We start from the raw sequence: 25,624 nt of genomic DNA on the forward strand, positions 1-25,624 counted from the left end.
ACAGCATGTGCTCTGCAGGCAGGCGAGCAGCACCATTCATCCAGCTGTGCTGTCTGGAGCACAGATGCTGTCCCTTGTGCCTGGTAGTTCCTAGCTGGCATCCAGAGTTTTGGCAGAATCATCCACAGGTGTTTGACACACAGGGATGAGGCAGACATTCATTGCAAAGGGGTATGAAGTTAATGCATAGTTAATTCTGTTGTCTTTATCTCTGCACAGTCTATCTCTCTGCATCTGGTAGGAAATGATATATGCTCATTGGATTAAAATTCCTTCTTAGAAGTTATATATGCCAGAAATTAAGGAAATAAGCCCTTTCTGCTGTGTATGTAAGAGTTTGGATGTGCTTTGAAAGGCACTGACCTGTCAGTGCTAGGGCTGAGATCCTTATCCACAGAGCACAGTGCACAGATTGCTCTTCAAAGAGCCTTCCAAGGAGACCCTGAGATTAGCTCAGTTGGTTAAAACTTGGCTGTAATAATGCCAAGGTGATGGGTTCAATCCCCTGTATGGGCCACTGACTTAAGAGTTGGACTCGATGATCCTTGTGGGTCCCTTCCAACTCAGAATAGTCTGTGATTCTGTGACTTACTTCCGGGGACTTACATTGCCTTGTCCTTGATGAGTCCCTGCCTGTTCACATCCCTCAGGCCCTGCAGTTTGCCAGTGGTGAAATGACTTCCTGGTGTTAGCAGGGTCTGCTGAAAAGTGACAGGAACAACCCCACCACTGCTCACGGGCTGCCAAAACACCCCCAGAGGGGCGGTGGGCTTGGCTCCAGAGGGCTGGGGGATTCTAGAAGGAGGAAGCTTGAGGCAGCACATGCCTGCTGTCTATTTAGGTTCTCCTGCTAGTTGTGGTTTAACTCATTCTCTGCACCTGCTTCCCTGCAGCCTCCCATTCCCTGTCCCATTGCTCAGCAGCCCAGCAGAGGTGTGAGGCTGGAGGGGCCTCCTCCCAACACCACAAACCTTTCCCCTGGGGACAGTTCCACAGAATGCTGCCATGTCCCTGGTCCTCCTCAGCATTGCTGCCAGAGTGGAAGGAAAGCTGCTCAGGGTTAATGCCAGTACATGAGAGTGCAGAATTTAGACCAAAGGCCTCTCCCATTATTCCTAAGTCCTTGCAGAAGTCAGTAGAAACTGAGGTGGCCCTAAGTGTACATTTATAGGAAAAGTGAAAAACAGCCTAGTGACAGACAACAAGTATTTTAACAAGAGAATTGAATTTTTTCCTTTTCACCAAGTTATGCAGAGTACGGTGAGCACTTGTATTTGCTGGCAGAGGAGGGAAGTCTGGGGAATCTATTCATTTTCCTCCACATTTAAACAAACACTTTCTCATAGCCATGACCAAGAAAGGAAGCAAAAGTACTTAGCAAACTTATATTAAGTGTTCTAACTCAATGTTTGTATTTTGTTTCTGAAAAATATACTGACTGTATTGATAGCATGGTAACGTCCAACTCCTGCTCTCTGATGTGAGAGAGGGCTCAGGAAATATTTTTAACCTTGTATGGAAACTTCATTTTGTTTTCAAAATACCTGCAGCTCAGAATAGTCTGAGCCATTCTGAAGCAAAAATTGAGGCCCCTCAAAGAAAGGTCATAGGAGTCCCACAGGGTAATCCTGTCTGGGAGAAAAAGCTGGTAGTGCCAAGAGAAAGGACTCTCTCAGAGGAAATCTATCCCTTTCTATAACTTTCTAGTACTTTGGGAATGTGATTTTAAGACACAGGTCTTGTGAACAACAGAGATACTTCTGTAGGAAGATGGTTTCTTTCAACCAAACAGTCATCTTAGAATAGCTCCAACTCTGCATAATGACACTGCCACCTAAGGTTTTATAGATTTGAATTTGATGGATAAAGCCATGGCTTTTCTTGCTAGTCTGGAAGTTTCTGCAGATAAGCACCAATATTTATGAAATTGTACTCTATTGCTGTAAGTCTGTATTTCTGGTGATTGAGCCAGGAGTTCTTACTTTGGGGAATGTAAAGCAGATTTTCAGTATGTGGTTGAAAAGATAATTTGGTCTTGAGAAGCTGAAACATTTAAATTTTGTTTACTTTTTTATTCTCATCTCATCATTTTGAACATTTCATGCTACAAGTTCCCCTGTGTGTAAGTAAACTTTTATTAGTTAGGGATGAGCTGCAACTTCCCAATGCAATATCCAAAGAAAAAGGAAAATTAATGAAGAACTGTTGGTGTTTTTTGAAGAATACATCTGAAAGGTTTGGATAAAAGATTTTAATTTCTTTCCAGATTTTATCATCCCAATTATCAAAATGATGGCTCCCCTGCCACAGAAGGGACAAGTCAGGAATTGCATTGCATGTCAGATCTTGTGTTTTTAATGAACATGAACAGTGTTGTTATTGCATGGCTTGCTTTTCCTGAGGAAAAATCCCACATCTTTTACAGATCTGAACCAAAATGTTCTGTACTTGTTAGCTGCCTTGAAATAAATTAATCATAATGATGAAAACAAAGGCAGAATTGTGAAAGACAGGTGTTTCGTGGCAAGGAGTGTCTCACTGTTTCATATTTCTGAGATGAGGACAAGCTGTGATGCCAACATTTGTGCCTGTCAGTGACCTCACCAAGTGCAGAATGCAGTAGGAGCTTGTTGATGATGCCATTTTGTCCTCTCTGGACTTCCCTCTGAAGGGAAGTTCTAGCCAGGTGGGGGTTGGTCTCTTCTCCCAGGCACTCAGTAATAGGACAAGGGGGCACGATGGGCTCAAGCTCTGCCAGGGGAAATTTAAGTTGGAGATCAGAAAGAAATTCTTTCCAGAGAGAGTGCTCAGGCATTGGAATGGGCTGCCCAGAGAGGTGGTGGATTCCCCATCCCTGGAGGCTTTTCAACTGAGATTGGCCATGGCACTGAGTGCCATGATCTGGTAAAGGGACTGGAGTTGGACCAAGGGTTGGACTTGATGATCTCGGAGGTCTTTTCCAACCCAATCGATTCTGTGATTCTATGATTTGTACCTGAAGTGGTATTTCTATCAGAACCTAGAGGAAGCACCAAATCTCAATGATGGTAATGTGTTATTTCACTTTGGTAGCTTTGCTTTAAAAGCTGTTACTATCTTTGCTTACACCCCCAGATCCAGCTTTTTCTAATATATCATTTTCACTGCCTGTGTCCCACAGTAGTTCACAGAAATGGTCTTGTCTCTGTCTCCAGTGCTCTCGTGGGAATACTTAGAACTGTCTGTCAGTCTGAAAGGCTAATTTGGAGTAGTAGGCAGAGCTGAACTTTGCTGCCCACAGGAAGTGCAGTGATGTCAGGGAGAGCCCAGTGTAGATACAGGTTATCTGTGTGATCAGATGAAGTGCATGGATATCCTTTGGAATCAAGACTCTTTGTTCTAGTGCCCAAAGAACCTTATTCTCCATAACTCTGTAAGCCTAAGTATGATTTACATTGGTAAAGAGAGGAGAGTCAGGTCGGTTTTTTGCTCAGAAATAACAGGTATAAAAAGGAAAACAGCAAAGGGTCTTGACAATCATTTCTTGGCAATTCCCACTTCCCGTGAGGAGCAAACACAGATGCTTTTTGTGAAGTGACACAGATGTCACAGCATGGCCATGGCTGGGAAGACACAGATGGACTTGTGTTTCGAGAAAAAACAACAGGCAGTGAGTTTGCAGAGGGAAAGCAGCCTTTGATACTTTGTGGCTGTTCCTCTCTGACAGAGGATTGCAGACACTGAGTACTGCAGTGGCATGAGCAGGCCTTCCAGCAGCGGGATCCTTCCAATACACAGGCAGGGTTTAGTTGTGATTCCTTCTGACTTCCTGCCAGTTCTGTCTCATTGGCCACTTCTACTGACTTGATACAGCAAAGAGTGAGAATTCCTTATCTCCATTTCTACAAACTAGGATTATTTTTGCTATAACTATTTTCTGTAACTAGTTATTAATTTATTTCTGGATATAAATAAATAAAATATGGTCCTTGACCAAAGTCGTTCATAATTCAACATGAACAATAATTTAAATTATTTAGTTATCTTTGTCTCAGGTTACTCCAGCTGCAAACCAGGTCTAAAATATTTATTTTGATTTCCAAAGGCATTGTGAGCTTTCCTTCATTAACCACTTATAAAAATGGTTGCATGTGAGAAATAAGAGCTGCTAGATAATGTCGAAGTACTGCTGAGAAAGATGTTAATTCACAATAAATATTCACAGTCCCATATGGAGCAGTGCACTGAAATGGGCTTGAAACCCCAGCCTGCCCATGGCATCTGATGGAACTTGGCTAGAAGTTGCACTGTGTATACCTGGGAGCTACTTTGTCACAGGTTACATTTTGCTTGCCTTCTACACTACAGTGACCTCTGATTTTGTAGCACTATTTTCCCATGTATTATCATTTGATATATGGCAGTATATCAGTGACTGGAAGTGGAGCAAGTTGCTGGTTTATCTTTTCTAGGAGATAATCCAGAAATCAGCAAACTATCAAACAAGGGTTTATTCTTATTGCTGAGGTAGGAAGGATTGCACTGCCTGCTTTGACATTCCCAGCAAGCACAGCTAAAGGTCTGTCATCCACCTCTGGCTTCTACAGGAAAGAATTTTGTTCACTTTTATAATTTAAGTGTAAAAGAGTATAAGGGCCATCAGAGAAAGAAAGAGAGTTGGTCTGTATCAGTTACAAACAGCAGGCAAAGAGAGTCTGTTATTTCATCACCAGTGAGTAGATACTGCTGCCTGTGTGATCTCTGGAAGACTCCTTGTCTTTTATCCAACCAGACTGGGGAAACTCTGTGTCTGTATCTCAAAAGTTTTCACACACTACCATAAAATATTGAGTTATTAGGGAAGATTCTAGTTCCTTTCACCACTGCAAGAATGAAGCTGTCACTTTGGAACTTGTCTTCTATAAGAAGGAAGAAAGCTGTAATCCTATCCCAGAACTTAACCAGAGAAAGTTTACAGAGCAAATTTTCTTTTTAGGAGGAAACACCCATTTTAAAGCTCCATGTGCCACAGACTTGCAGGACTTGTTTGTGTCAGCCAGTCTGTCTGAGGCTGCTGAGCTGGGCCTGCTCAGGCTCCAGCTGTGAGGTTAATGCCCCCCAGTGCAGATTAGTTCAAGTTTCTCATCAAGAGTTGCCCATCCTCCAGCAGAGGTTACTGATCCCTAAAATTTGATGAAACCATTCATGAAATTCATGCTGAACATCATTTATTTAGAGGAAAATAAAAAGCAGCAAATCAAACTACTCTTAGTAACACTTAAAGTAGCCTGGATTATGTTGAAATATCTGTTTTAAGGGCTTAACTACCTGGGAATTATGCCAACATATGTAAGGAGATGGTTATCTGGAAGTATGGTCGTGACAGAAACCTTTTCATCCAGTTGATTTTCAGCCTAAGGAGACCAGTGGCTTCTCCTTGTGTCTTATTTCCCAAAAGCCTTCTGATACTGTTTGTTTGGGAAGTACAGCCTTCTTGAAACCAAAGATAGCCAGAAAAAAAAAAAGAGAACAATTTAATTTAAATTATAATTTGCAATTTAATTTAAGGCTGAGAAGGCATTCTGAGCAGCATGGCAGTAATACAGTGGAGGGAGAGTGAGACAAATAAGGCTGCCCTAATGTCAGCACGAACAGGGATCCTGTTTTCAGCAGCTGAGGCAGTGTGGTTAGGACTAGCTCAATTATGTCTGTGCTGTACTACAGCTTGTGGTGCAGATAAAACCAGACAAACATTGCAGTGTCTGCCATCAGGCTACCTCTGGTGGCAGCAAAATATTGGAGGCGATTCCAGACGTGCTCATGGGGAATTTTCACAAATCCTTATTTGCAGCTTCCAAGGAGGTACAAAGCTTTCTTTTAGGGGCTTAGGAGAGAGTTTTAAACAATGACACTCAAATACCTGAGTCTCACTTCAGAGGCTGCCACAGGTTTCATGATAGTTTAAGAACCGGCGTGTTTTGTCGTGTAATTTGCTGGATTGGAAATCAATAGAGCTGCAACATTTAATCTCTCAGAGCTTGTTTCCCCTCCTACCTTCAGTCTGTCAGGAGTTACCATGTAAATCTCCGAGGCAGCCTCATGTTACAGATATTGCACAGTTCTGAGTACAGTGGGAACAGTCACTCAGGTTCTCAAGTGCTACTTTAAGATATAAATAAAATTAAACATTACCTTGAGAGCTCACTTTTCATTTTTGTGGTGAGAACAGAGATGCAACAGGAACTCAACTGTGTGCATGAGGACTTTGGGGGCTTTAGAAACGCTGCTCACTTTAAAGCTGTAACCTCATCTGTGAGCTTGCAGGCATTTCAAACAAAAAGCTTTATTCTTTGAGGGGATTTGTGCATGGACATAATTGGCCAAATATGTACAAAATCTAACTACAGGACTTGCTTTTGTACATATTTAGGGAAACAGGGAGATTGACTCCATAAATTATAATAAAGCATATGAATTGTGTAGCAAATCCCAAACACTGTAAAATGTTTTCTGAAAAGTTCACCCAAACACCAGATACAAATTGACTTTGAATTCCGTGATTCCAAATAAACATATTTTTGCCATGCTAGATTTATATGAGCTGTTCTAGTTTTCCACTGATTTCCTCTTAGTTCTCGGAGCTGTGTTTATATTTGGTTCATTTGGCCTCCTTGAGCATCCTTTCCTACACTAGTCCCTAAGCTGGATTTTCCAGTCAAGGACTCTTCTGGGGACACTCAACACATCAGTCCCTCGAGGGCTAAATTTGGAATGGAATTGTTACCATTAACTGCCTTTAGAATACATTGTAGCAGTGAGATAAATGATGGATTTCCCAGAGCTTCCTAAAGACCCATTTCCTACTTCTGACCAAGGCACTGCTCTGCCATCAGTTTAATCGAGTAACAGAAGGAACAGCTGTAGTTAAAAGCCAGAAAAGGAACAATTATCTAGTCAGATAATTTGAACATCTTTAAAAACTGACTCCACGATGCTGGAAAGTATAATTTAATTCTCCTCCAGACATTAAAAATATTAATAAGGAGTCCCTATAAATTATGAACAGTACAAAGTGTTCAAACCAACTCAACTGTAAATTCCTTTTGGCAAAATTCCAGAGGTCTACTTTAGTCTTGCAGAGAAGATTTTTGGCCTGTTACTGTGCTGCCTTTGCAGTTCCTTTGTTTTAGTACCAGCAAAGAGAAGCAGAAGCTGGACCAGACATTTCTCTTCTGGGCAGAAGCTGAAGAGATCAAGAAGGACTCCTGATATTATCTTGAAATGAGCAGACTACAGGCTAAGGTCAGGAGTAATGAGGGGTGAGTTATTTCATAACTAGTTTGGGTTTCTTCCAGCTGGTTAGAGAAAAATGATATAATTCTGAAATTATAGCAGAGAAAGCACAAATAGAAAATTATTCTAATGAAAGCCTTTGTAGGCAAAGCCTTTCATTATAGCCATTCAAAATGTGCAAAAGGGCAAAGGAACAAGTAAACACACTTTGTTTTTTCCTAAGCAGTGCCCAGTGTCACTTGAGCTCCATTTGTTCAAGGAAGTAGGAATATGGTGGTACAAAGGCAGATGGTGTTTGCTGCTATTGGGTGACAGATGTTCCCTTTCCTTGAGATTGTGCAGTTACATGTAATGCATTTATAGCTGAGTTGTGCAAAATATTGAGCACCCTCAGGTCCCATTAATGGCCAGGGCAGCTGGGGGGTCACAGCCCCTCCCAGGAGGGGATGCACAGCTCGAAGGAGGCAGGAGCCTTATTAGCTGAACTCTTCACCTGAACTCTTGCTTGGAGAGGTCCTGATCCTCAATTCCATTGAAACCAGTGCTCAGCATCTTTGGGATCCCTCGCCAGTGCCCCTCATTAGGCCTGAAATCAAAGACCTTCCCCTCTTTTTAGGAAATCCATCAAATGCCAAGGAACTGTGTCTGAGGTGGAGAGCCCTCTGGCCAGGCTGGATCCTTTCTGCCCCTTGAGCACAGCCATCCCAAGATTATCAAACAGGCTTTTTTTTTTCTTCAAAAGAAGTTGCTTTTGAAACATCAAATAGTGTTTTTGAATTTATCAATATGGAGGCTGGCAAGTGTATAAAAGTCAGTCAGATGTAGAGAGCCACCGTAGGAATATAAAGGGCATATCCTACTACTGAGAATTCCATTTAAACTCATGAGGAGGAATTTCTCCATGGTCACTTATGAGCATGAAGTCAGTGAGAAACCAGGGCTGATTGTGTAGTCCAAAGTACAATCACCCATTCTTAACTTCTGGACGTTGCTGCAAACTCCAGACAGATACAGTTACAAAGAAATACTTTAGGAAAAACTGCCCCGTGGATTAATTCATCCTTGCCTTAAAAGTTCCTGGATTCCTGCTGAACCTCAGCTTTGACCTTCCCTGAATAGAAACAGGAGACAGTAACTTCAAAGTTCATAGATTTCCTGGGTAACAGGGTGTGTGACCAAGTTTCCATTAGTACATACTAAAACAAATTCTCAGCAGTTAATTCCAGTAATATTTCATTTTATATTTTAGTCCTACAAATGTGAGGATTCCTTTGAATAAAATTGTAAATTTAGTTTTGCCTGATGGTTCTCTGCATTTTGAACAGCAGACTTTTCTTTGTAGCCTATGAAATACCATCATCTGAACAAAAAAAATTCGTCTCCAAGGAATTTCTGGTTTAAAAAACTGGACAACTTATACCAGCTCCCTCTAAATTCTTCTCTTTTTTTAAACAATGCTCTATTTCTATGTAAGCAATATGCATGCCAGACACTTGCATGAAAAATATGATGTGTATAGTGCACTTCATTTCTTCCTTGACATAACAACAGAAGTTGAAAAAACACAGTGGTTTGTAGGAATTAAGTTATGACATGAAACAGACTATTTATGTCAAGAGAAGGAGACAATTTGCATTAAAAGCAGAGAGAGGATGATGCAAATCTTCTGTGTAAAAATGTGAGACCAAGTGCAGGGCATTGTCACCCCAGGGCAGATCACACAGGCAGGGAGAGCGTTTCACCGAAATGCCACATGTAGGAAGGACACAGACCCCATGGGAGTCCTGCCTTTAATTGCCTGCTCACCTCCTGTGGCCTGGGCAGGGGCTGGGGCAGCACTCATGGGCAGCACAGCTTCTTTCCCACCACCTGCAAAGAGAGGAGTTGGGTTAGTTCAGGATTTCAGCACTGGTGGCAGTTACAGCATCACACGGAACAAACCAATTGTCTGCCTGTGATTGCTACATGTTTTCAGGAGGAGCAGGCGGGCATGAAAGAGATATTGGAGGTTCAGTCCACTTCAGGCAGTTTGCCCAAAGTAATAGGTGATGGGTAGAAATGATATTTGGTTTCCAAGTGCCCATCCAAGTGCATTCCACTTGGCAGCTTGACAGAACAGTCGTTTTTGCAGTTTTACGCCATTAAAATCAGAGGCTGCATAAAGTGTAACTATCCAAACATTAGACTTAATTATTGCTGCCCAGTGTCTGCAAAGGCCTTTGTTCCCTGTCAAGAGGCCTGGACACTTGAGCATAAATACTGTAACTCTCCTCCTCTCTTCCTCCATCCCAACCCACACACAAAGTGGCATTTAAATAAGACTCTTCACACTATGTCATAAATATTAATGCCATGAAACTCAGAGCTTGGCATTTTTCATTAATGGCGCTCTTCATCACTGTGTCACACCTGGCCTGCAGCCAGCCCCTATGCAACTGGCTGACATTTTTTTTTCAAACAGTTATTATCGAAGTGAAACAAAATACTGAGACAATGTTTCACAAATTAAAATTGTTGGCAAGCCCTCTATCCACATTGTGTGCTTGGGGTGTCATTTGGCATGACTTCTTGAACAATGCCCATGTTGGCCTGGCATGGTTTGAGTTGTAATTACAACTTATGCCTTTCACCTAATCCCTCTAATACCTGCAATTAGCAGGATGGATTTTTGATGTAACACTTGGGCTAATTTTGAAAAAAACTAATACGTTATTCCCTGCATTCCGACTTCTCCAGTCCTCTCCATGGAAAGATTAATGCCTTGGTGGCATTTCTTAGTTCCTGTGGTTACTTGCATCATTTCTGTCCTTTCAGTTTGAGCTGTACCAGTTGTTTGAAATTGTAAATTAAACAACAAACAATGTTTTGGAGATATTTATGTTAGTGTTCAAGATTTAATTTTCTGTTTTCTCTCTGTCTAAATGAAATACCTACAGCTCAGTCTCTGTATCCAAGAGAGTGAGCCTTCTGAACTGGCTGCCAGATATTGACACACTTCTTTAAACAGCAACTCTGTGTTTGGCTCTTCTTGACCTTCACTCTATACCTGAGAAAAGACCACAATGTTCACATCTCATAGGCTTGAGCCTTGGGGTTTCATCACTGAGAAGCCAATGTTTCATTAAAACAATTGGGTCAAATGAGAACAAAAAGAATTTGTCTTTTGCCTTTGTCAGAAACTGAAAGTAGGAGGTAGAGAAGCAGAAACATATTCTGGGCTCATTGAAATAAAATGCATTTCACAGTGTGGTGGATGTCAGGACCTTCAGTACTTTGAATTAAGCAGGATAAAGAGCAAACAGCCACTGTGGGGTCATAGGGCTGGAAGGAATATGAAGGTACCTCATTCAAGGGTAAAGCAACAACCTTTGGGTCCTTCCTGACAGGCACTTGTCAGCCTGCCTTGAAATCTTGCTAGGGATGCACAAACCCTCCGGCAAACTCTTCTGCTGTCCATGGCCCTTTCATGATAAAATGTTTCTGATGATGTGATCTGAACTTTAATCTTAACCTGTGACTCTTACAGACACATAAAGTAGCCTTCTACGTGTCTGAGAGACTGTTATCAAGCCTTCCCTCAGTCTTTTCAGCTAAATATCCCATTTTACAGTATTTTATCATAATTCATATTTTATAGATCATTTATCACTTTTATTGCTGTCTTTGGGACTGTCTCTGACCGGTTCAGAGATTTCTTGAAGTGTGGTCCCTGACCTAGACACAGTAATCCAGTTAAAGCCTTATCAGTGCTGGGCAGAGCCAAAGGGTTCCCCACAAACTCGCACATTATTCCCATTCCAGAGTGACATTGTGTGTTGGCAGCAGCTCGTCGTTGTTACCGCACGTCCGGTCTGCGGTTAGATGTCATTGCTATGCCCTTTCTATCCAAAGTTCTCCTTCTTCAGCTCTCCCACCTCTCAAATCTGTGCAGGTGTTTGTGCTTGTAGAACTTGAGAAATATCAGAAGTTTTCCATTCTTATCTCCAGTTTGTCACAACTGTACGGAATCCTATTCCTGACCTCCAAAGTACTGACAATGTACCAGATTTCATTGTTTCTGAATCTTAACGAGCCCATTCTGTGATCTGTTCTTTGGGCCTGCAGGGAAAATACTGAATAACCCTGGGACCAGGACAGACCCCAGTGGAACATCTCTCTGATACATCCTGCGATTTTAATAAGGAATATCATTATTCAGCTTTGCACTGAGACCCTTTTCCCTGACTTATGATGAGCTGTCACATAGCACAGTATTACAGATTTAACACTAATGAATGCTAAATATGTAAGAGTCATAGTTTTACTCTCCCCTTTTCCCCCCAAGAACACAATTCTGAAAAATTTGGCTTGACATGCAAAGGAACCTTTGAAAGCACACATTAAAAATGACAGATTTTGTATTGCTGTTTCTTCAACACATAGAACTAAAATATCAAGAAATATTCTTTTCCTCTGAATGTTCTTGATGTATTTACTGTAACCTGCACATTTTAAAAGTCTGCATTATTTAATTGGTGTGTTTCAGACACAATAACATAAATAGTCTCTACTGTGCAAAGAGAAGCTCATGACATATTTCAAATTCAGGTAAGTGTTCAAGTTTTAGAAACTTAGAGCATTTGGTGACTGCATTTCATCCACTCTGAAATCTCCAGGCATTCAGTAAACTCAAAATCAGTGTGAAAATGCTTGGATCCAGAGTTCTGAAAATTTACAGGTGCATTTTGTGCTTAGGTTTGCCCCATGTTAGTTATATCTTTGTTTTAATATGCAAAGTGCTTTTTTAAAGAAAGAAGGGCACTTATGCAGGGTGTTTATCAGATGTATGTCCTGCTGTTCATAAAATGGTAATGCCCCAGTCCAGACCTGATGGTGGAACGGGCTGTGATGTCCTGCTGTTGTTCAAGGACTTGCACTGTTTTATAAATTCTTACTTTTAGTTTATACTTGCACTCAGAAATACGGAATGCTTTGATTCTTAATTTAGGACATTCATCCCACGTTCTGAGTCCAGAAAACAAAGGCAGCTCACCCAGGAGTTCGTGACTCGGGACTTCCTTTCGTGGCTGACACTTTTAGTGTTTTCTCTACAACAGCAGCCCAGGTGTGAAGTGTAAAACTCAGAGTGTTCTGCAGTTTGAAAGCAGAACGATTACTGTACTCATTTTTTTTCCTAGCAGAGGGAGTGGAGAATTGCCTGGCTGAAATAAGAAATACAGGGGCAAAACCTATGGTGTCTGTTTTTAGGATATTAAGGAATAACAGTGAAACAAAATTTGACTTGTAAGGAAATTGCCACTTTTGGGTGGCAAAATATTCCATTATAAAGGGATTACAGCATCCTTCATTTCCATGGGGCTGAGTTTTCTGCAACTCTAAACCCTTTCTAGGTGTTAACTAGTTCACTTTCTGTTACTCCCTCCAGGAGAAAACAGAACTTTCAGACCTTTTTAACAGATGTTGAAGCTTTGTCTCTGGAGGATTAAGTTGCTTACCCCAGTTCAAGGTAGGAACAGGGATCTCTGCCCCGGGTTGTCTCCTGCATGAATATCAGGTTTAATCCTACAAGCTGGAAAGCACTTGGGAGGGCCAAGAACGGAAGGAGTCCCAGCCTTTGTACAAATAGTACTTCTCACTTGCCTTTCTGTCCTACAGAGAGATTTTGAAGTGATATTGGGTGACCTGAACTGTACCTGTGTAAGTCTGTGTGTTACTTGCTCCACTGTCCTCTCAACATGTTTTCCTGGTGCTCACTTAGGAAACTCCTTATGCAAAGGTACAGATTATCAGCACTGTTCACATATATGGACCTGTCAGCCCAAGCCCACTGCTCTGGGCCCACACAGAGCTGGTGGCTGAGAAAGGTGGGTGTGTAAAACTCTGGCTTGGTGTCACACCAAAGCCACTCTCACAAGCAGAAACTAAAGATGAGATAGAACTTCGTGTGTGGCTGCATACAAGACGTGTCCTGCCTTACAGCTGAGGGCATGTGCAAAGTCTTAGTCTCAAATCTTCACCAAGAAGCTGTTTCTAAATAAGAGGATAAACGTTGGCCAATTGTTTATCCCTTTTTTTACTGCGGGTTTAGTTTACAGGACACCGGATGTTCAGAGTGATTCAACAGCATTGCAGGAAAATGTCCACTGCTTTTCCAGAAAATGCTTGCACTCATTTTTATTTGCTTGTTGTGACAATATGCTTGCAGAAAGTGAATGTTGGACTTGAGGCTGAGATTAATTTAATGATGAGATAGAGTTTATTTGGAGGGAATTTAGTGCGGAAGGCTATCCGGTCAGGAAGGGGAAACACTATCAAGGAACTAAGTTGAGCAAACTGAGATACTGAACTGTGAGCATCAAGCACTCAGGAAGACTTTATATGGGTTGACATTGGTTATCTTGTTGAACCAAATAGCAGCTTTCTGAATTATGAAGGCTGGGTGCTGTGTTGACCAACAAATCCTCATCATGAAGTTCAGCTGACTCCACTGCCTGTCTGTTCTCACTCCTGCTTGCTGGTGTTGCACTTCCCAGTGTATTCCAGTAAAACTAATCTAAAAAAATTACTACCTGGCTAAGAAAAGAATAAAGAGCATGGTTTGACACTACTTCCATTCTAACTCTAACCATAGAATTACCCTGTTTTCTCAGTTTTATGTAAATGGAGCTCCAATAAGCAATCTTCAGGTTGCATATTCCCCTGCTCTGTCTTGCAGAAACCATTAGGGGCTGACTTTTCCACAAAAAGGAATGCAAAATGCTGTCTGCTTGTAAGTTTGTGATTCATGCCTCCTGTCAAGGCTACCAAACCAGTAAAAACACTGGAATGTAAAAAAATAAGCATGATTATGTATTTCAGGAAAACAATTTTCTCAAGAATGTTTCTGGAACAAATCTTCAGTGTTTAGCTATTTCTAGTTGATATTTCAGTGGTGGAATGCCTACTGGCACCAATTTGTACTATGGAATTGTCCCACAGGACAATACTTTGCTATAGTGTGTTTAAGGTGTCTTTTTTCGGATTCTTGTAGCAGCAAATCCTTTAGCAGCTCATTACTTAATGGAAACTAAACAAAGCTTCTTCCAGGAAAAAGAAAAGGTTGATCTCTATCACCCCACAGTGAACTTCTCCTCTTAAATACATAACACATGCTTTTGGAAAATATCTTCAGCTTAATCTGGACACTGTAAACACCAAAGACAAGACTATGTCCTCATTCATCCATCTTGGACAGCTCAAAACTCCAAACTTTCTGGGGGAAAAGAAAAGGAAACATAGAAGATACTTTCCATGTGGACAAATCTACTTGTGTGATGGGACTAGATTTTTGTCTGTCATTCCAATTAAAAATGGCCACCTATAAAACTAAGAACCCAAGGGCGGGCTCTTACAAATAGGGCTCCTGAGGGCCCTGATGGACTTGCTTTGCTCTCTGCTAACAGCTATTTCTTTGTGTGTTTTCCCATTTCTTATGGAAACTCATTCTGCATTTTCTTGTCCAGAAATCTCAGTGCTGGCAGCTCCCTCCATGCATGGTGGCCTTATTGCTGTGTTTGGTTCTGCCAGACTTGTTCTTCCACAGCTTTTCCATTCCACTGGAACTGGACTCAAACACCAGCACTGAGTGTGCCAAAAGCAGTATAAAGTGTAATTCAGATGCAAAAGTCTTTAGCAGCTGAAAAGTTACTCAGAGGTTTTGAAAACTGTATAATAATGATCCTGAGCTTTGACCATGAGTCTCACACACCTCATGTACAGTCTCAGTGCACTTGGGGCAACACTGGGGCAGGAGGAAAGGTGTGCGTCAGGTTTTCCTGCTGCTGTCACTTGCACAGAGGCACTGCACTGTTTCACTGCTGCAGATCATTCCACGCGGGCTTTGGCTTATGCTTTTGCAAGGAAAAAGCTTCCAGTCTTCCTGCAGGAAAATGTTTCTGCCTGGAGTTGGGCAACCATAAAGCACAATGCTCTGAGCCTCATGAATAAGAGAAAATGATGAGCTATTTTGCAGGTGTTTTGGGAACATGCTTTCAAAATGTTTGTCCTTTCAAAGCATTCAGCTGCAAGTCTTTTATATCTAGTCCCTGCTGTTCTGACTTTACACTGAAGGAAGGCATCTTGCTTCAGTTGTCCTCACCTGGATCAGGGAGCTATTCCCATTGGAGAAGTCTCTGCATGTGGAAAAGAAACTATTCCTGAAATCGGGGAACTGTGTTTTAAACTGCCAAAACGAGTTGCTCCTGTTTCTCCTCCAACTTAACCCATAATTCCTGGAAGTGTACAGCTCCCAGATGTAAGTGTAGAAACCCTAAAATTAAAACCAGATCACTTGCCTTTGCTTTGGAGGGTGGTGAACTTGCATACCTTGTGTTTATAGTGTAGCTGCTGTGCAAATGTAGAATACAGAGCAAAATGCTCCTTAGGCCTTGTGCCACGTTTATGTTTGTGACTTTTTTCCTTCAAAGCAATCACTTGTGATTTATGCCAATATTACAATAAAATAGGACATGATATTGTCTTCCCTGAGGAATTATGCTTTGAAATAAGTGAATGAAGCAAGTTCACAGATGGATAATGCACAAGAACTGTGCTATCCAAAGTCCTGTGCTGGTCCTTGGATGACATTCAGATAACTGGAGAACCATTTTCTCAGTACCTCAAGCAAGTCCTTGTTTTTTTTAGAGGAGACAGTTTTCTTTTTTTAAACATCACCACCATATAAACCTGGGTTTCTTTGGAGCTTATATAAATAATTGATGCTATTTTTGATTACACTGCTTTCATTGGTGTAACATTGATAGGTTTTGACTTCATCAAATTTAAATATAACATTAAAATTCTTGCTCTGATTACTTGTAACTTGTGAGATGTGCAGGGAATACATTAGTGCTCTTTTTGGTTATATAGAATTACAAGGTTTCATGAACTTATAAAAGTCATAGTGACATGAACAGGAAAACAAGCATTCAGCACACAAAGCCAAAACATGTCTCCCTCCCCCCCAGACTCAGAGGATCTGATCTCTTTTCCATAATTTGTCTGCAACATCATTCATGAAGGTCTTACTGCTGCCTGTGCCATGTTATCATTGGAAAAGTCCTATGGGTAAAGAGCCAGGAATAAACTGTTTTAGTTGAGTAGCTCTACTTTATAATTAACACATAACTGTTTTCTTTTCAATTCATATTCCTTCCTTATTTTCTCCCCTGGTTTCCTCACCCCTCACGTTGCTTCTTTGGCCCTCTTGCCCATTTCCTACACCAAAAGACATTCCTGTGTGTGAGGTCTTTGCTACCAGGACTATGTACAGTGCACCATTGCAAGAGCACTCTCACTGCCTTGCTTTTTAAAGGAAAAATCTTCCACAGGGCACATTTTCACTAAATAGCAAAGACAGCCCTTTCAGAATAGCTGGAAATGCCAAATAAAAAAGATTATTATGCAGAAAATGGTGGCTTTTCTGGCAGTGTCAAGGTTATCACCATCTGCTAAGAGGATGAGCACTGAGAGTCCAGTTTGCATATTTAATTTACCAGAACAAAACTTAATAGTAACTTATTGCTTTTTTCATAGCTTTCAGTAATAGAAGGTGTTGAAAACTATGCTAAATTGGGTGCATTTCACATGGATTTCCTGCCTGGTCCTCTCCACTGACACAACCTGGATTCATTATTGTATACTCACTCCTATGGCCTTGGGCACACATTTAATGCCACAGTCATGTGGACTAATGAGGCAAGAAAACATAGTAAAAGACCATGAAAAATTAACCAAATAGTCCACAGGGTCAATTCTGTTTTATGAATTTTGCAGCTGTTTTGTATTCTATTCTGTTTCTTGGCAGAAATCCTCTATAATCAGGATAATTCCATAATTTCTGAAACAGGATTATGAGGTTGGGGTTAACAGATTCTGTAGTATTATGATGAACTATTTAGGACATGTTGAAAAAGAGCCTTTGAATGCACCAGAGGTAGCTTCAACAGCATAACAACTGTCCAAAGCATCCAAAAGAGAAGGCATTTTTCATGAATATTTCAGTACTTTTCCCAGACCTCTATGACAATAGTGCATTTTAATAAATAAGGACATAGGCTGTTTTTCACTGTCCCAAATAACTTGTTGTAATTGTGAGTTACTTTGCTGAGTGCTCCCTGATAGCTGATCATGAGGAACCAACTGACAGGAATGTGGGCTTAGGAGGGCCCTTATCAAATCTGGGGCTAATTAGTTAGGTGGTGGCCTAAAATGTTGGTTTGTGACCTAAAATACAAAGAAAAATAACACAGCACACAAGGAGCCTAATAAATAAACTTCCAAATATTTTTACTGTCCTGTTGATGGGAATGCCTTTTGTTTTTCCCACCCATCCTTCCACAGTGTTTTCTCTCAGGACACCCCGAGGGTGCCTATGGAAGCACTGCCACTGAGACACCCCCACAGGGAAAGGCAGGAGCTGTAAGGCTGCTCAGAGCTTTTAGCTGACTGATCCCATTACCCCACAGGCATCCCATTGGAGAGGAGGTCAGACTAATCCAAGGGAAATAGCGTGAGGGGAATGCTGCAGGTGTTTGGAACTGTGGGGCTGAGGATGCCCTGCAGGCTTCCCTGTGTCCCCTGGAGGGCTCTGCAGTGTGTCCTCCCCCAGTGCCACATTGCTGAGCCCAGACAACGGCTTGCACGCACCCAGGTGATCCCTCCCTGTTCCATCACCCTTCCCAGCAACAAAGGAATTTAATTAAATCTCTGGAATATCAGGTGGAAGTTCATAAAAGCCACATGGCAGCTCACTCTCACTCTTCTTTTACACTGTTTGTCTTCCTCAGATCTTTGGCAGATCTGAAACCTGTGACCACTCAGACCCATCAGGAGCAAAGCCAGAGAAACCCCAGTTAGGGCAGGAGAACAAGGTTTGCTTGGGAAAGCCAGGACCACAGGGAGCTTCTGTCATTAGGAGCACACCAGTCACCTGTCTGAGGACTAGCCTCCCTTTCTGAAAACAGTAGTAAATACAGAAGAAAAGTCTTGTTATTTGAGCCCCAGTATATCCTTTTCCCCTTCTTATATCCTGATAGAAAGACAGAAGCAGAGCGGGGAAGGGAAAGCAGAACAACCCTGTGGAGTTAGAGAGGAAAGAGACTGATGCAAAAGCTGTTTCTCTTTGAGAACTTGCTAAGCCCAAGCCTTGGTCCCAAAAGTATCTTCAACAATTTTGATCCATGGAAAACCTGGTGTGGTTAGTGGTGAATATTTTTGTTCTCACATTCCCCGATTTTCAGGGTATGTGAATTCTGAAGGGCATTGTCATGTAGCCAAGTTCATCCTACAGAAACAGTTTGTGTATGTGGCTGTGTCCAGCTTTTGTAGAAAAGCAGAGAAGCAACCTAAGGATCTAGGTCACTTGTGTCACCCTGTTCAGCCTTGTCACTCATCCACTTCACTGAACACATTTAGGGTGTGATGGAACTGGCACTGCATTAGCAGCAAAAATAGCAATTCTGATGATTAGTGATTTTCTGTTTGCTGCAGAGGAACCCTTCTTTAGTAGATAATCAAACTGGTACCTAATCCTTTACCCAAATTTAATTTCATTCTAGAACTCTTGTAGGTTTGTACTGGTTTAAATATTAAATTTCCAGCTCAATGGCTTCTTTACCCAGGCTGGCCCAGATGTGCATCTGGTACAAATTAGCATCGCTCTGTTGGTGCTGGGAGAGACAGGAAGATTTCTATCAAGCAGTTCCTGTATGATTAAACATATATTATGTCAGTCAGTTGGGTATAAAATGCCTTTGAATCAGGGTTGCTTTGCTTTCTTTGCCCTGTGTGTGTCATGGTTATAGCAGGGGGGAAGCACTGACTTGGGTCTGTGTGATCCTACTGATACTCGGCTGGAATGAAACTTTTAATGTTCTCTAACCAATGCTGTTGAAGCATCCAAATAAAGTGAAACCATGCAGTTTGTTCAAAAAAGAGGGAAAATTGAGTTTCAAGCTGATCCCTGCCTGAAACAAGTCATGAATAATGAGGAATAATCACTGTTTTTTCCTCTCCTCTTCTGTAACACTTTTAAAACACACATTTATTGGAAACGTGTAGCACATACACTGAGTAGAATGAAGAGTCTGATGTGTCAGGCTGCAAACTGAAATCAGAGGTAAACATTAAAGTCATGGCCTTACATATGATACATTTTGGTAAGTTAATTCATGTGTATAATACAAATTTGCTCCTCTCAAAAGAGATGATCTATCATAAAGTTCATCCCTGTGGAAGTTTGCTTATGGCATTATGTTCTTCCTAAGTGTCTGATGAAAAGATGAAAAAGGGTAAATAATTAATATTATTGTCTTGTCTTATCAGTATTATTATTTCCCATTTTTATGAGTTTCTATTTCTAATTTAGTACTTCTAATGCATTACTGTCACCTGCTGTAATATTTCAAACTGTCAGAAGAAGAAGGGAAAGTTGTGAATGCAATAATTACCCAATAGATCTGAGGTCAGTGCATAGAAATATTACTCTGGAATTAGGACTGAAAAATTGATTTGTAGTTTTGTATTCATGGGTTCTGTGGCCAATCCACCACAGATGTTACTTAATAATAATCTTCACATTTTTTTTAGTGCTTCAGTATAGGATCCCTTGACAAAGAAGCTCATGTGAATTACAAAGTGTAGGGCAACACATCCAAACCACCAAATAAATACTTGTACAGACATTTCACACACTTTCAGGCTTTACAGTTAATAATGTGCAGTTTCTGTAGTGAGTTTGGGAATTCTTAAGCCATAGCTTATCTGCAAATAATTTTCCTGCTGTATCAGCTTTCCTTTTATTTTCCTTTTAGAGCTACAATAGAAATGTGCATTGAATCAGAATTTCTTATCTATTCTTGAAGCATATAAATACATTTTTCCTCCTTCTGTGCCTAGAAAAGCTGTGTTTTTCTTTGACAAACTATTGCAACCAAGCACAGTGTTCAGTTGCAGGGCACCAGGACAGTTCTAAGAAGGAACAAGGGGGAGACTTTGTATTTATGATCTTCTTTGTAGAAGATGCATGTCTATGGTTTTAGAGCCGTCAGAAGTAGATGGTTGGAAATGTTTTCAAATACATGCACCAAAAAAACCTCAGTGCAGGGCATGAAACTATTAAATAACCTCAGGCTGTTTATTGAAATAGTTTTCACCCAAGAGAGAGGATTTCTCTGACACTGGTCAAAATGTTTTGTTTCAATATTTCCAAACTGTAATTTTAAATTTCAAACTCTGCTTGAGTTGAAGTTTAACTGTATTCACTTAACACTCCAGTGTCACTGACATAAAGTGTGATCAGTTGGCCAAAAATTCTGTTAATTACACAGCTCTACTCAAGCTCTTAAAAAATAATTTGTTTCCTTGATAATAATTTCTCCATCTTTTCTGGATTATCTGCTCAGTGGGTATAAATGGGCATTGCTCAGCTAAGACCTGACCCCACGAGTTTTGGTCCAAGTCTAGAGCAGTGATTTCAATCCACGGCAAACAAAGTCTTTGTTTAGGGTCCAGTTCACAAGGATTTTCATATTACCCTGAGAATGGAGAAGATTTCTGTAAAATATGTCACAGCTGGGCATATAAAATCAACAGATTCCCTGATATCTGATTTATAACTAGTCTTCAAGTGAAGAAAGTTTCACCTGATTTGTGGATTTCTAAGAAAATATTGTGGAATGTCTGAGTCCACACCTTCCACTGATTTAACATCAGCCTTCTGAGGCCATTCAGAATATCATTAGTCCTTTTATTTAAGCAATCTCTGGCAATAGGTCAGGTCTAAACTTTTCCTCTGAAACAACTAAATATAATTTTATAAACATACATTATAAATAAATGTTATACCACTCTTATGAAATACTCTTTTAAAATGTTTTGCCTCCCCCTCTCTGGTCTTCTAGACCTTGATTTAATCTTCTCCTGTTTTTCATTAAACAACACTTACTCCTGCTTCATTTCTTCTTTTCCCAAACGTGCCTGGTGCCATAGCACATCAAGGGTTCCCCCAGCAACACAAAAACACACTTTTCCTCAGAGCTGCATCTCTGTGCTCTAAAGCACTTGAATTATGACCTTTTAGCTACAGCTTGTTCTGAGTTTAATTAAGAACATGTGAAGATAATAATGACAAAGTTTAGCATAACCTTTGATCTGCAGAAAGCTGAGCTGAGGGGGGTCAGAGCTGGAGCTTTCTGCACCCAGATTAGGGTTTATGTAGTGGACATTAAAATGCAATTAGATTCTTGGTTTGGACTTTACATTCAGTCTCGTTAAGCGCTGTCGTTACTGAGCCTGGCACTGTGGGGATGCACAAAAGCTTCAGCTGAGAACTCCCATGGCACTGAGATCTGTTTATGCCATTTTGTGTTCATTCCCTGTCAGCTCTCCTGGAGTCACTGCTCTCCCCATAAACAGAGGGATGTGTGTGTCCACACACTTCAGTTTGCTCAAGTTCCCCAAGCCTTGCTGCAAGGAAACATGAAAAGAATGAACTGACATTCAAGATCTGTTTCACTTGTTACCAGCCCTTTCCAACAGCTTTAATGTCTGCACTAAATCCTTCTCAGGGCATCCTTTTCTTTCCCCCTTAGGGGTAAAACTTTCCTAAGAAAAATACCCAATCAGAATCATTTACCTTAAAATATTAAAACCACAATGAGAGACTGCAAATGGGGAAATGTAGTTTTCTTCGTAATGATAAACTCCTCAAAAGTACCTTCTCAAAACATTTTCAGCACAAAATTAAAGCTCACAGCTTTGCTGCTTGCAGCTTTGCTTGAGTTCATAACAGGAGAACTTCACTGTGCTTGTGCCAACCTGTGATGGGATCTCTAAATCCTGGTAGAACACTTGTCTTTCATTACTTCCCTTGGTTGTTCTTCCTGGCACCTCACACTATTTATATACAAGAATCTGAGCACATCCTACCCTGTCATTAGTTTTTGCACCATGAAAACTTAAGTACCAGATTTGGTAAAAGTCTTCAAGCCAAATTTCAAAACACTGATCTCAGACAGAGGCCTCAAACCCATAAAGTAATAAGCAACAGTTGTTTGTAAAACTTTCCAGGACGGGGGAAAGGCACTGACTATCAGATAGCTGTGGACTGCTTTCTCCTTTTATCTCCTTAGCCTTGTCCTGTGTTACCAGGCAGTAAAAACTCAAAGCGGTGCATATAAATAGTCTCTGATTTACTCCCAAGGCAAGGCAGATAGATTTGTGGTGATCTCACTGTTTGAGGTGGGTAAGTGTAGCTGAAAGATAAGTTTTCTTACACAGAAAATGTAAAACCTCCCCATATGGTCAACTTTTATCTTTGGTCCCTCTCCACGGGCAAGCCCAGTTCATTCAAGGCCACCTGGCAAAAAGACTCCTATAACATTACACATTTGGGAGCTCTTTCAAATTTGGGGAGTTATATATAACTGAGTGCCTGTGCACACAGGTCTGGTTCTAGGAAAGCACTATTGTTTGTGGATTTTAGCCTTTTATTTGCAAGCCTGTGTGCCAAAAGCAAGCTAACTCTGGATTCCAGTCTGGGGGGCTGTGCAGGAGGATGTTGGCAAAAGCCAACGTTCACCTTGAATTGCTGTTTTAGTTACACAACACAGCACTTGAACAGACACAGAGCTGCTGCTCAAGGGTTTGTGAGCAACCTGTGGAACTTTGTGTAAGAAAGCTCAGTCCACTCAGTTAGGAAAGAGATTAAATATATAACTAAGAAACATAACAGGAAAAAAACCAAAATTCACTTGCATGAGTACATGTTAAGTGACTGTAAATAACAAAATAAATCAAAGCCAAACACAGGCCTCTGGAAGTTACAGGTGATAATTAGATTTTATTTTTCTAGTGGCATTTACCCTTGTGTTTCTGCTGTATATGAGTTAATTTTAGAATAATCAATTGCAATTGCAGACAACTTTTTCTTTTAAAAATTAGGTAAGATTTGTTTTTGTCTTACCTTTCTGTAACAGTTTTTTCTATGTAAAGTTTTTAAACATAATTGATTGAATTTCAAGAAAATTCATTCCTTTTTGAGAACTCTGTCTGGAACATAGGTTTAGTATTAGAGGAGTCAGGAGAAACAACTGAATGTACCTACTCATCTCTGACAAATATGACAAATATGATCATTAAATCCCACATCTATTTCTGTTTACCATTCTTCAGACTCCCCAGTAAATGTTTGTGTGATGGTCTGTTGCAATTTTGTTAAAAGAGGATGAATGACTACACTAGAACAACTTCAGAGAAGAGTAAACTAAACTTTTTATTGTACTTTAAAATAGACAAGAAGTTACCATGGCATGGGGACAGAAAAAATAAATGAAGGTTTCTCACATTAATTCCCCAAGTCTGTTCTCCAGGAAACAGCATTTCCAGTTTGATTCAATTTGTTATGGCCATTTCCCCAGGCACTCCTTCATCATGATGCAGAGTATTTCAGAGATGAGAGGAGCAATGACAAACTCTCTTCACTCTCACCCATGTTGGTGCTGGTTTGGAGGTGAGGAACTGATGGCGCTGTGCTGATTCTCTCCTCCAGCCTGTGCTCATCTACATAGCCAGGGCTGTCAGCTCTAAAGTCACCTCTCCTTGTGCTCTTGCACACTGAACTCTTCAGAGACACCTGAATCCCAGGATCCTTTAAATTGCTAAACAAGCACCAAAGCAGCCCATTCCATCTCTGGAAGGATAAACTGAGGTGGAACACAAGAAAGTTTCCAGGAGAGGAAGCAGAAAGCTGGCTGTTTATTCCAGCCAGATGGACCTGTCTCTTGCTCTGTCTGTTTGCATTAGGCCTGGCTCAGCTCTCTCCTTGTTTGTGGCTTGAAGTATGAATGAGTATTATGACATGCTGTCTCCTGGTGGTTCCATGTAAATAATTATGAGGAAGGCAGAGGTGGATGGAGTTACATGCCCTGTGTGGATTTTAGCAGATATTCCGAAATTTCGTACCCAAACTAAACATGGCACACTGCTTGATCCTGTCACTGCCTTCATTCATTCTCCTCAATTTCTGGGGTGTGTAATGGGATTGCAGCAAGGAGTTCCCAGCTGGAAAGGAGAGATTATATCCTGGTGGGCAATATGAGCAAACGTTTAGTAAAAACAGAAGATGCAACTCCAGTTGCTCATTGCAAAAAGAAGGAACAAAAGGATATGATTAGGAAAAGAACAAGTTATGCAGTAGCTCATAGACAATATTTTAATGAATCAGTAGAGAATGTCAGGCTTTCAATTAGGAGCTCTGCAAGGTACTTGAGAGATAAATGGCAAAGAGCACTGAACTTCAGACACCAATGGGCTCTACCTGCCTGTAATATTCTGGAGGAGAAGCTGCTCCAATGAAAGTGAAATGGCCACATCACATGCCAGGGGCTTCCAGGGGGAACTGAGGGACAATAACCCTGCACACACCTGGGGACTCTGCACAGGCAGCCCCTACATGCCCCTTTCCTCCAAATCACTGGCTGCCTGGGAAGTGTTTGAATTCATGCTTCTCATGCCTCTGTGATGTAAAGAAACACCATTTTCATGTAAGAAATCTGAGTACAGCTTGTTCACAGCCTGGCCTGCAGAGTCTGTGCAAGAGTTCAGCCTAATCTGAAGAGAGCAAGGCAAATTAATATTCAGGAACTTTGCAAATTGATAACAAGGCTCAGTCCTCGTGGGCTGACCTGGGAACAGGATGTTGCTTTGGTAATGCACAGTGTTGTAATCACAGTGAATTTGCACTAACACAGAATGAGCCTCAGGCAGTGATTGGGGAAAAAATGGCTCCTTTATTCAACAGATTTCAAAACTTAGTGTGTGTATGTTTGAATTATTTATCCACCTCTGGAATCTCAGGGATGACTCAAGCATAGCTCAGTAGACAGAGAGACTGAATGAATTCAGTGAAATTTTCATTGAAGTCAGGAACATTTGGATCATGGTCTTACAATCCAGTTCCTTCCAAAACTGCTTCTGGGGTCTAATGTCCATGAAACCAAAACTGTTGAATGGCAGGAAAATGAGTAGACATCTCTTAGCAGATCTCAGACTTTCACCTAACAATATTGGCAGGGGCTGGAGCAGCAGCAAGTCAGGGTTGAATCAAAGTCAGGGAAATAAAGAACTGTTTGCCCTTCCCTGGGGGTGGCCCTGCCTGCCTCGGATGCCATCCCTTCAGCCAGTAGGAGTGAGGGAATTAGTGGTATTGGAAGAGTCTTGGCTGATTTCACAAGGTAACAACACAGTCCACAACTGCTTCAAGTCCTATTGTTTGACACAAGGACTGTGTTCTTTACACCCTGGTACTTCACCT

At 41.1% G+C, this 25,624-nt stretch overlaps 1 protein-coding gene across 1 annotated transcript in view; it reads right to left on the minus strand.

The window, feature by feature from the left end:
• The window catches only part of PDE5A (phosphodiesterase 5A), a 70,382-nt gene extending 61,284 nt beyond the window's left edge, over window positions 1-9,098 (minus strand). The window contains exon 1 of the mRNA XM_071555498.1: window positions 9,079-9,098. The gene's annotated coding sequence lies outside the window, so the exon portion shown is untranslated. The remainder of the gene's footprint in view (window positions 1-9,078) is intronic.
• Window positions 9,099-25,624: the final 16,526 nt, after the last annotated feature.

This window comes from Pithys albifrons, chromosome 5 (assembly GCF_047495875.1).
Source record: "Pithys albifrons albifrons isolate INPA30051 chromosome 5, PitAlb_v1, whole genome shotgun sequence".
NCBI classification, from domain to species: domain Eukaryota; kingdom Metazoa; phylum Chordata; class Aves; order Passeriformes; family Thamnophilidae; genus Pithys; species Pithys albifrons.